Genomic DNA, 12,961 nt, shown 5'->3' on the forward strand with positions numbered 1-12,961 from the left:
ATGCCCCTATATAATTAAGCCATTCTGCGGTAGATTTCTTTTCATTTATTCTAGCACGCACTTTTGCTCGATATCGTCGCCTCTTATATCTCTTACTCTTCTTGTTTAATTCTCGATTACGGTCGATTTCTAGTGAAGACTCACTAGATGAATCCCTACTTGTGTCTTCTGCTCCCTTGGATAGATTATCCTCTAGGTTACCACTGGGCCCTGAATGGTTTGTCCCCACATTTGCACTAAGATTTAACTCAGATTATTTGTCCTTAGAGTCAATTTCAACTGATGATTCTGACCCCAAATCGTGTGGACTATAGTCTTGTGAGGTGCTACTGGTTCTAATGTCAGTCAAACTTTCATCTTGTAGATCATCAGAAGCTATATGCATTGCTTCTAGCATCTTTAAGGGTACCAGTGGTGGTATTTCATCCCCCTCAGGTGTTACCCAGGTCGTCCCCCTATTTCCCCAAGTGTCTATGGTTGCTGCTAGGTGGACCCAATCCACATTGTCCGACTTGGTCATCCCAGGTAGTACATCCATATAAGGAGAATCTTCCCCAACATCAGTGTCCGCTTTACACGTGTAACAATACTGCAATGGGGCCGAGTAAACTGTGGTGTCAGATCTATGATCAATTATAAACCTGTTTCCTAGAGGATGTGCTCGACCCGTCACAAGATCCACTCGAATGACAGAATCTTGGAACTGCAGGTAGACATGGTTTTTGGACCAGTCATGCACCATTTTTGCTTCCCTCATGAAAAGACGTCCTAAGATCATCTCCGATGCCATAGTGTGTTTGGAGAAATCCATAACAATAAAGGTAATCCTTATTTTATGTCCAAAGACCTTGATCTTGAGATCTTCTAGCATCCCAATAGGTTTAACAATAGACCCATTGGCCATCTTCACTACTATGGTTGTGGTCGCAAGGTGAGGTCTTCCCATAGTTTCCCAGCAATTTTTAGTCACAATGCTAACCCCAGCGCCACCATCAAGGATTCCCTTCACAGTTAATCCCTTAGTAGTGATTGGTATAGTCGCATTGGATTCATCACCCTCAAAGTATTGTCCCAACTTGTTAACAGGTATTTCTATAACAAGGTTCTCATCTAGGTTGGGTTGTGGATCTATGTATTCCTCCTCTATTGGCATCTCCCTAGCTCCATCCATTTGTGCAAATTGTGGTATCCCAAACTTCACTTCTCCATTGAGGAAGGCTCAAAGAGCTGAGACTAGCTCAGGGTCTTTATATAGTTTGGACATGATGGTGGTTCTAACTTCTGAAGACATGAAATCCATCAATTTGGCAATGTTTAACGGCACCTTTTGGCCTTGAGTCCCTTGACGTGGGTAAGATGAGATCTCTATTTCTTCAATAGGATCAGGTAGTCCCTCTGTAAACATTCTTTCCATCAAGAAGTGAGTACGCCCACTTTCCCATGACTTTAAGTCACTTCCTTCTTGGATGACACTAGGTATGTCCAAGGGTCTATGGACTTGGTGAGGTTGTTGTTGCATAGGGAACACGGTGTTTGTAATTTGGATCTGCCTAGGTATTGGTTCTAGATCCGTTTGGGTATCTTCTACCAAACTCCTTGATTGCTTGACTCGCTCAATCTCCTCTGTAGGGTTTGGGTAATTTCCTATCTTCTTTTTGGATCCTGGCAATTGTGGCTCATGAAGATCTTCCTTGTTGGTTTCTATCTTAGTGGTCGTTTTGGTCTCCATGGTTTCACCTGAATCAGAATCTTCTTCATCGTCGTTCATATATACGGGGTCGTCACCAGTCCCTATGTTGGTCTTTGAACTGGGGTCTGACGTCGTTGCTTTTTGCGATCTCTTTCTTCGTATTTTCTTCTTTTTTTGAGATTGGGCAATTGATGCCGTCTCTCTTTCCTCAAGAATATAACTTTGTTTTTGCAGCATCGATCGTGTGAGTACGTTTATTGGTACCACAGCTGCACTTTGTGATGGCTCCTCGGTAACTTCAATCAAGTTTAATGGCGTGATCTTCGGTGCATTGTGATTATTTGGACATTGGGCAATCAAATGATTTATGCCACATCGATTACACATGATTATCAGCATTGTAGACGTGCTCGCTTGATTGGTTTGCATAAGTGTGGCGTTCTTTTGTAGCCTAATAGGACACTCAACTACACGATGTGGACCTCCACACTCATGGATTTTCCAATCAACGAGCAAAGAAAACCGAGCAAAACCAATTTTTGAGCGAATATGAGCAACACCCTTGACAAATTTATGTGCCTCTAGTCTTTGGCCCAATGGAATAGTGCCATAATAGATATCTAAGGTCTTCCGCTTCTCTTACCTTGCATTAAAGGGTCAAAAAACTTGCATACCGATCAACAAAAAAGCATTGCACGTTAGAACCTTATTGAAGTGGCTTAGAAACTGCAACTTTAATGTACATGTCGTACACACAGGTGCACCCAGAGAGAAACGACACAAGCATAGAGAGAGAGAGAGAGAGAGAGAGAGAGAGAGAGAGATCATATCCTGTGGTCGCATCTGCAATATCGTAGGTTGTGCTCCACCTACTCCAAGACTCATATTGACTAGAAAGTCGGATGCAAGACCTGTTTTTTCCATGATGTGCAGGACGACAAGATGAATGGCTGGGAGGGAGATGTGCATGCACTGCAATTTTTTTATGCCACTGATAAGAAAAACAGGGAACCTATCTGCAACGAGCATCCGGCATGTTGGAAACGAACTCCAGGAAGAGGGTTCTTTTTGTTTCAGTGCGTGGAGAGTGGTGGGTGAGATGATAGGATTAGCGCTTGAACTTGAAGGAGTGCTCAAGCCCAGAGGAGATTGAGAAGCAGCCATGAAGATGACTGCTGTCAAGAATCCAGGCAGGTTGATAGTGGAAGGGCATGGCTTGAATTCCCGCTAGCCAATTCCAAGGTTGGTGAATTTTCATTAGTCATGGTTTGAAAACTTCGTAGAAGTGTATGTGGAGCACTTAAAGTATAAACTTGAACAACTACTATACCGTTTGTTTTCCCCAAACAAACTTATTGTTACTTGAAAAGAGGACTTAACCCAGTGGAATTTTTGCTGAATTCCGTAAGCTCGCTCGAGCTCTGTCTTCTCTCTCTCAAGTTCTCCATGCGCTAGTCAGGTCGCAGTTGCAGGGAGGGTCTCTTCAGCAACCCGAGTGGTTTTATGGCCACCCACAAGAGTGTCTACAAGATTGGGCGTCTCTGCACGCCTACTCTCCTTCAACGGCCTCGTACGAGGCAGCAAGAGCAAGCAGGGATTAGAGCAGTATCGTATATGCCTTTAATACCCGTTTTGAGCAATTTGATGTAGAATTAGATGCTAGGATGCTGCAGGGTTAGTGAAAAACACATATCTAGGTGTAGTAAAAGAGGTGAGAATAGATTTCTACTTGGATGAGATGGTACATGCTCGACAGGTAATTTGCCTGTAGTTTTCCGGTTGATATAGCGCATCTTTTTTTGTATAGTGCGCCAAATCTCCTACTGCTCCTCTTTCCTTCGGCATACAATGACCTCCACGTTGCCTTGCCTGCGTTTTATGACTTCAAGAAAGCAAGAAGTCGCTGATCAGATCTCCTTCCAAACAGTTTCCATAGTCTAGAGAGTCCCACGCCCCACCCCTATTGAAACCTGTCGAAACCAGTCCGCGCCGGCGCGGACTGGTTCCAGCACGTTTCAGTTGTTTTTTATAAAATCGACTCCAACTGCATTGCACGCTTTCCCCATAACACTAAAAGAGATGTTTCTAAAATCTGGACATTATTTTTTACCGTCCCCACATACATACTAGTCGAGTCCTCCTGGTCTGAGTCCATTTAAAGTTGGCAAACCTACATATAAAAAACACTACATAAAAATTTCTATCAATTTTGTTGCTTTCCTCACCTTTAAATTTTAATTTGAGAGGTATATTCAGAATTTGTAGGTGGGATTACACTAAACCCGGTTTTTTTCAAGCACTGTATAACTAGTCTAAACCAGTCCGCATCGATGTGGACCGGTTCCAGCATGAGCGGCACCATCATCGGCGGCGACTGATCCAGGCGGTGTTACAACATTTTTATTTATTTTTGCATCAAATCATATTTGTATGAATAAAAAAACCTCCCATGCATGTTAGAGAAGCTAGACAACCATCGGAACGGGTTTGCGGCACCACTGATCGCTACAACAAAATGCCTGAGAATCTGGTTTGTTTTTTCCTCTACGAATGATTTCCATTGGTTGATACATAAAGTAGTGCTTCCTATATATATCAACTCCTTGAGAGAACTATGGTGTCGTATCACATTAAAGTTTTATGGGGAAATGGGGGGATACGCCTATGAGAGAGAGAGAGAGAGAGAGAGAGAGAGAGAGAGAGAGAGAGAGAGAGAGAGAGAGAGGTAAACAACATTTGGGGATGACAACAAGGTGGGACAATTTTGCCTGAGTGGGAGTGCTCACATTAAAGTTATATGGCGAAATGGGGGGATACTCCTATCATCGTGGGGATGAGAGAGAGAGTGAGTAGATCAAGAACATTTGGGGATGTCAAGGTGTTGCCTGAGTGGGACAACCAGAAACATTGGGGGTAGGGGCAATGCTAAAGCTATCTTTGAAATGGTTCCAATTGCAAAAGTAGGAGGGAAGAGAGAGGACTACGACTGTAGAAGGAGTCGTTTGGGATGCTCGAAACAATTTGCTCGTTTCTTCCGTTGCTTGGAAAAACTCGCTCACCATATTGTAAGACTCCACACTCATAGCATTGAAGAGGTGGTCTCTTAGCAATGTAATTGATATTTTGGCCTCTTGCCGCAAGAGCAGCTACTTGATATACATGTTTGACTTGTCCCCAATAGTCCTCCATGTAGTATTGTGGACTTTCTTCAAGCATATCCATCCCATAGGCGATATTAGGATCTATATCTTCCTCACAGCCTTCCAAACAAGAAATAGATGACTCACAACCCACTTGATTCACAGAAGTGATTCTCGGATGTGGTGGTTGCGGTCCTAGCACTGGAGGTGGTAAGGGTGTTGTTTGAACAACATTTTGGGCCCTAGGGACCATGTGTTGTGCTGTTTGTTCAAGAGGTGGGGCCGGCATCAATGCAGGCACTCGAGGTGTGTCTGTCCATGCTAAGGTTGGTCTATTGGCCATCGCGCGCTTAAATACTATGCAATCCTTAGCTTGATGACCATACCTCCCACAGGCATTGCAGTTCCCATTGAATTTTACTCTAAAAGTAGGGCATTCACTGGTACTATGCGGTCCATAGCATACTGAGCACCATTGTTGATCCCTTCTTGGATACATATGATTGTTTTGCGGAGCACGATTGTCTCTAAGGCTCTCTTGAATAGCCTTGGTGAGATCTGCTAAAGTCATCTCAGATATCTTTGGCTCCTTAGCAATAGGCTTTAGGGTCATTGGCTGATGCCCCGATGCTTGTGAGCTAATAGATTTAGACTCAACAGAAACTCTTTCTCCTTGAATCATTAAATTATCCTCCAATTGGATCGCATTGGTGGTGACTGCTTCCCAAGTGGTGATACCTCTAATGACTAGACCATTGTAGATATCCTCATGTCGTAATCCCCTAATGAATCTATCAAGCAATTGGTTATTGTTGAAGCGCTCATTTGGATTACAACGAGAATTCAAATGCTTCAAGCGACTTATAAAGTCTTTCACCGACTCTCCTTCCTCTCGTTGGGCTTTCTCGAGCTGAGAGGCTACACCCCAAAGCACTCACTCTCGTATGTATTCGTCAAAGAACAGTCTCCTAAGAGTAGTGTAAATCGTTTTTTCTTCTACCCTTAGGGTTCTATACCAATCCCCAGCCTTTCCTCTTAAGGTTAGGCTTAAAGCATTGCTCTTATGTAGGTCATTGTGTTCTCCTAGAGAATCGCATATTTGTTCAAACACTTCGATATGCTTTCTCACACCCCCATCTCCACTAAATTTTTGTGTGAGCTTGGCTATTTGTACTGCCTTACTTCTAGGCTCTCTATCAGACATGTTACGCATATTCTCAGCAATAGATCGACTGATAGCTTGAGAAAATGTTGCCAAGTCACCTAAGTGAGCAAGCACCGTGGGTGAAATCGCTCCAGAGACTACATGTGGAGTAGGTATTGGCATCGGGCTTGGCGCATAGGAAGCCCTTGGGTTCCACGTTGGGTACGATGTTATGCCATGTGGTGGTCCATTGGCCCTAGGCATAGCAGACATCGGATGTGACATGCTAATGCTAGCCGGTATAGTCCCATGGAAATAAGAACTTGGGTGTTGTGGTTGTGGAGCATAGGTAGTTGAGACAATGGGAGGGGTAGGGACTACATGAGTGTGATGACCCATAGGTGCATATGATTGGTACACACTTGTAGGTACTGTTGCAGGCATTGAGCTACCATGTAGTAGTGCTTTACTAACAAATGAGATCCATGGCGTGTTTCTCGGCATGCCCATCATTGGGGTAGGCATGGTAGCTGTGGTGTCATCAAGGGAAAGATGAGCTAGACTTGGAAAGGTAAAGCTATCACTTGTGGGCTCAGATTGAACTGAGACCCCTGGCAAAACAACATATGGAGGATCCATCGGACTTACCAAGGGAGTCTCCATTTGCGATAAGGTCGGTTGTTTAGCCTTCCCTGCAACCAAGTATCTCATGAGACCCGTTGAAGGCATGTTGGATCCCCTTGTCCTGTCTCTCTAACTCAATGACCCTATGGATGACCTCACAAACTCTTTGTTGTTGATCCTCCACACTAGTAGCACCCATTGTGGATTGTAGGACATCTAACCAACCCACGTGATAGGTGTGACTTGTGTATAGGTCGGTCAGAGTCTCTGTTTGTAATTCGTACTCCCAATTCTCATTTAAGAACACTCCATCTAAGATTGAGGTGCTAGGGGTGTCCTTTGAGCTAGATGCAATGTTGCTTTCTCGGGTTGCAACGCCCTTAGCGGTTGCTAAATCAGGAGCACTTGATTGCTCTCTTAGAAAGGATATTGACATAGGAGCTTTCGCTTTTAACTCTCTTCGTTGCTCCGCCTTGTGTAAGCTCTTGACTTCCTTTTCCTTCGCTGCAAGGATATATCACTCAACCTCTTGCACTTCGGCAAGGCTTCTTCCATCGGGTAATATGACCTCGGAGGGAAATAACTCTGAAGAGTCACGAGGTGCAGTGAATGAAGTATTCACGTGCACATTCTCTAACGGTATAGGGTCTAGGTTTGTCAAGAATGGCGAATTTACTTCCCCACCCCCCTCATTTACATCATTAGCTCCATGTTCGGAGCGACTGGCTCTACTAAAGGTTTCCTTCAGGCGGCTAAGCACGCTCGGCCCGGACCGAGGACGGATGGCTTGAGCTATCGGGATTAGGCATCGAGAAACCCTCCATGATGTCGTAGTCAGAGGAAGAGTCACTAGCCGCTATGTTCGGGTCTTGGTCTACCTTGGGTCCCCACCGAGGGTCCAGAACCTAAAGTAGGTGGATATTGAGAACTCGCGTAAGTCAAAATTCTCTCTAGTTGCTCCGTCTCTAGCACACGACCAGAGCGCAGATGCATGTGCCTTTAGCACCCTACAAACGTCGGCGAATAACCTCGAAGGTTAACCGTTTACCTTTTTAAAGCATCCGTTTTCACTCGTGTTTTTTACGTTTTTAATATTTTTTTTAATGTTTGATTTTTTTGATTAAAGTGTTGTGATAGCTCGAAACGAGCGTATCACTTAGAGGGTCGCTGTGTGCTTTACAACACAATTTTCGGGCATCTGATGTTCCGTTGGTCCTCAAAAAATCGATTTTTAGCTACGTGTGAAGCTAAAATTCGTTTTTTTTAAAGGCGACTGAGGCCTAGGCCTGAGCGTGAGCTTGGGCTTGGGTCTGCGAGATATTCTCGATCTCGGTCCTACCTTTTTACAAAAAAAAAGTTATTTTTTTTTAATTTTCATTTTTAAAAAAAATTTAAGGATAAGGTCGCCGCGGCCTGCGCGAGAGCACACACACTCTATCTACCTACTTCTAATTAATACACCTACTGTTACACACTAGCACACTCTATTAACTCTCACTAATCTACTTCCTACTTACTGTACACAGAAAACTAAATACCTTAGTACACAGAGAATAAACACAGTACCTTTGAAATCTCCATAAACAAAGAAAACTAACAACCTTAATACACAGAGAATAAACACAGTACCTTGAAAACTCCATTAACAAAAAAAACACACAGTATAACACCAAATCTCTCTTCTCAACACACACACACTCCTTCCCTACCTTTCTTATAATTGAAATTGCACCACGGAGAAGCACAGAGTGCTACTTGAGCTTAATGCACGGCATTCCCCGGCAACGGTGCCAAAAATGTGTGCGTATGTCGCACGTGTCAATGCAAGGAACTTGCCGATACACCATGTGCGAGCCACAAATGGCTCCAAGCACACAACAAGCCTAAACTAATAAGCTCAAAGAACGCGATGGTGTGTCACTCACCACTCTACGCTTGCTTCGTGGAGGATTCCTCGCCGCGAAGAAGAAGGAGCCGCCGCTTCGCCGCCGCCGTGCCGTCGTCGCAATGCTCAATCGCACTCTCTCTCTCTCTCTCTCTCACGCATACACACACACACAAGGAGATGAAGAAGAAGAAGATGGAGATGGAGCAAGAGCACTCTTCTATTGCACAAATGAGAGAATGAGTGAATTTTAGGTTTAGTTTACTTTTATATGAGCTTGCCCCATCCACACTTGGGCGCCCATGCTTAGCCAACTAATCCCTTGAATGTTCCAGTTAGAGTGCGTCTCTCATCGGCGATCACTCTTACCCTTTTCCTATTGGACCGACAAGCCCGGTACCTGACTCTACCAAATAAATAATACAATGTCCGCCGTAGGTTACAACGTCCGTCATAGGTGATAGGGTGTCCGTGAGCCGTGAGGGTTAACAGACCCCATAGAGAACCTTCGCTGATCATGGAGAAAAATTTGACTTGAGCAAGGACCCCTCTATATCACGGAGCAAACTTTGACCTAAGCAAGGACCCCTCTACTAAACAAACAATGTGGCACTGATCATCATGTTCTATTCATCAGAGTTCATCGGTTTCCCAATGGCGACAATCAATTCCCAACTTTCCTCTATAATCTCTGAGAACCTAGTTGTTTCGAGGGTGTTCGTGAAGACCCAATAGTTCTTGGCCTTCCACACTTGTTTGAAGTAGCAGAATCTAACAATTTGTGTGCCTATTAGTAGCGCTTGACTCTTGAACCCCTTCCCATCTTGGAAGTGATTGTTTTTTAAGAACCCAATCTTCCAAGTCTTTTGGACCCATTTACAAATCTTCCCTGCTAGGCCACAAATCATCGGACATTCCTTGAATAAGAGAGAGAGGTGATGGGATTGGGATCGTGCTAGCTAAGGTGGGTGATAGACAAACATTAAGTACACGTGTGAGTGTGTCTGTGTGTGTAGGCTATATTGTTACTCAAACGAATTAGGTTGCAAGATAGATTAACTTGGACTCATAAACACTATCTTGAGTAGCTGGCTATCCAATCACAAGCTCACCAAGAGACAAGAGATATGTAATGAAAACTTGAATTGTTTATTCATAAAGGGAGCTTTATGTAGCTCTACATATCCACACCTTTACATGTGGGATACTCCACCTCTTCTCTCATTCACTCACACTCTAGTGACTCTAGAACAAAGCCCATAAACTTACAATCCTCCCCTTGAGGTTTGTACTAGGACAATACACTGAAGATTTTATATCCACACAGGATGACATATGGTATCCACACAATATGACATAAAAATTACCCCCTTGAATTAGAGAGGCGACACATCTTCAGAGTATATTGATGTAGACAAGGTTGTTTTCGTCTTTGTCTTCTTCTTCATGTCCTTGATGTGCTTGGTCATATGTCATTTGATTCTCTGCTGCTTCTTAGGTTCAAATCCTGGAGGTAAATCTTCTTGAATTATCCCAAGTTTAAGAGGCAATTGTCAATATTCTTTCATTAATGCCTATAGGATACCAGTAGATGGGGATTTGTGTGCCTGCAAAGTCTCATTCTTCTTCTCACCTTTAATTTTTATCTCATGTGAAGTCATAATAATCCCTAATGGTGAGGGACTTGCCAGTGGAAATGGTGGAACCTTCAGTTGAGCTCACGCTTGAAGAAACCATAGTGTTTGAAGGATACTCTTATCGTTGGGCACTCTCCCGGACAATGTGTAATTCTTTGTGCGCGTCTGTTGCACGTGTCAATGCAAGGAACTTGCCGATACACTGTGTGCGAGCCACAAATGGATCCAAGCACGCAACTAGCCTAAACTAGTAAGCTCAAAGATGGCGATGGTGTGTCACTCACTGCTCTATGCTTACTGTCGTGGAGGATTCCTCGTCGCGAAGAAGAAGGAGCCGCCACTGCACCGCGCTCAACCGCTTCACCGCCGCTGTGCCATCGTCGCAATGCTCGATCACACACACTCTCTCTCTCACGCATACACACACACACAAAGAGGTGAAGAAGAAGAAGATGGACATGGAGCAAGAGCACTCTTCAATTGCACAAATGAAAGAACGAGTGAAGTTTAGGTTTAGTTAACTTTTATATGAGCTCGCCCCATTCACACTTGGGCACCCATGCTTAGCCAACTAATCCCTTGAATGTTCCAGTTAGAGTGCGCCTCTCATCGGCGATCACTCTTACCCTTTTCCTATTGGACCGACAAGCCCGGTACCTGACTCTACCAAATAAATAATACAACGCTTGTTGTAGGTGATAGGAATGTGCATGAGCGTTAACATGCTCCCCTTCCTGATTTAGATTCCGTCCTCGGAAGCTCTTGAGTTGAAGCTCATTTGTTGAGGTGGAAGAGCACTTGAGATGAATGTCCTTAGCCTTCTTCAGTCACTACAAAATCAAACAACATTGGCACAGTAATTTCATTCTCATATACATTTAAAAAGCATATGCAGTTTTAGCCGGACAAATTAATTGGTAGCAGAATTCTAAACCATTTGTCAGCAATAAACATTAAATTGCAATATAATCAAACACATAAACATTTGTAAAGGTAAAAAGTTAAACAAGTCTGGGGTCGCTAATTTAACAGTCGAAAGGCACTAAAGATCGGCTATCAAATACCATGGGCAAGCTTCTCAATTTTCTCTGGTCAATTGAGTTGTTTAATCACGAGAGCCAAGTCTTTCATGTCCGAGGGCTGACTAGAGGCTATACCTAGAAGACCTTGTAGTTAAGCTACGATAAAAGGAATTGCTCATGAAATCATGGCATGACTTATTTCCTTTTCTTTGACCCCCCAAAGTCTTTTCACATTGTTTCAATTTTGATGTGTGTGCTTATTGTGTATGCCTTGGGTTTTTTTCTTTTCAAGATAAAGCGCCCACATTGAGAACCTCCAGGGCTCTAGTACCATAGGCGATACATGTGAGTGGAGTACCAAATCAAGCCGAAGTTTCTCTTCAAGCGTAAGATTTTACATTGTGGCACTTTGATTTTTTTGTTTGTTCGTTTTCAACATTTTAATTTTGTAACTTTGGGGGGTCATATAACACTGTTACCCTCCCCAGGCTCATCACACTAATAAACTCCCTTTATAATACTTAAGCTAAAGGTCAATACGGACTAAGCCCACTAGAAAGCCCTAGTACATTTCACACAATGCTGTCTAAATTGGATTAAGAACCTAAGTAACCATTGATTATTAGGAAGGCATTCCCCATAGTATTAAGAGAAGATCTCTAACGCCTAGCTTGGCTAAATTAGCTAAGTCGGACTGCTTGATTTTTAAACCTAGACAAGTGATTATGACAAAAAATTACATTGAAAATACTAAGCAAATGTGATAGGTGGACCCAATCCACATTGTCCGACTCAGCCATCCCAGGTAGTACATCCATATAAGGAGAATCTTCCCCAACATCAATGTCCGCTTTACACGTGTAACAATACTGCAATGGGGCCGATTGAACTATGGTGTCAGATCTATGATCAATTATCAACCTATTTCCTAGAGGATGTGCTCGACCAATTACAAGCTTGGAACTGCAAGTAGACATGGTTTTTAGACCAGTCATGCACCATTTTTGCTTCCCTCATGAAAGAACGTCCTAAGATCATCTCAGATGCCATAGTGTGCTTGGAGAAATCCATAACAATGAAGGTAACTCTTATTTTATGTCCAAAGACCTTGATCTTGAGATCTTCTAGCATCCCAATAGGTTTAACAATAGACCCATTGGCCATCTTCACTACTATGGTTGTGGTTGCAAGGTGAGGTCTTCCCATAGTTTCCCAGTAATTTTTAGTCACAATGCTAACCCAGCACCACCATCAAGGATTCCCTTCACAGTTAATCCCTTAGTAGTGATTGGTATGGTCGCATTGGATTCATCACCCTCAAAGTATTGTCCCAACTTGTTAACATGTATTTCTATAACAAGGTTCTCATCTAGGTTGGGTTGTGGATCTAAGTGTTCCTCCTCTATTGGCATCTCCCCAGCTCCATCCATTTGTGAAAATTGTGGTAGCCCAAACTTTAGTTCTCCATTGAGGAAAGCTCGAAGAGCTGAGACTAGCTCAGGGTCTTTATATAGTTTGGACATGATGGTGGTTCTAACTTCCGAAGACATGAAATCCATCAATTTGGCAATGTTTAACGGCACCTTTTTGACTTCAGTCCCTTGACGTGGGGAAGATGGGATCTCCATTTCTTCGATAGGATCATGTAGTCCCTCTGTAAACATTCTTTCCCTCAAGAAGTGAGTACGCCCACTTTCCCATGACTTTAAGTCACTTTCTTCTTGGATGACACTAGGTATGGCTAAGGGTCCATGGACTTGGTAAGGTTGTTGTTGCGTAGGGAACGCAGTGTCTATAATCTGGATCTACCTAGGTGCTG

Source organism: Adiantum capillus-veneris, chromosome 1, assembly GCF_014529385.1.
Source record: "Adiantum capillus-veneris isolate H3 chromosome 1, ASM1452938v2, whole genome shotgun sequence".
NCBI lineage: Eukaryota > Viridiplantae > Streptophyta > Polypodiopsida > Polypodiales > Pteridaceae > Adiantum > Adiantum capillus-veneris.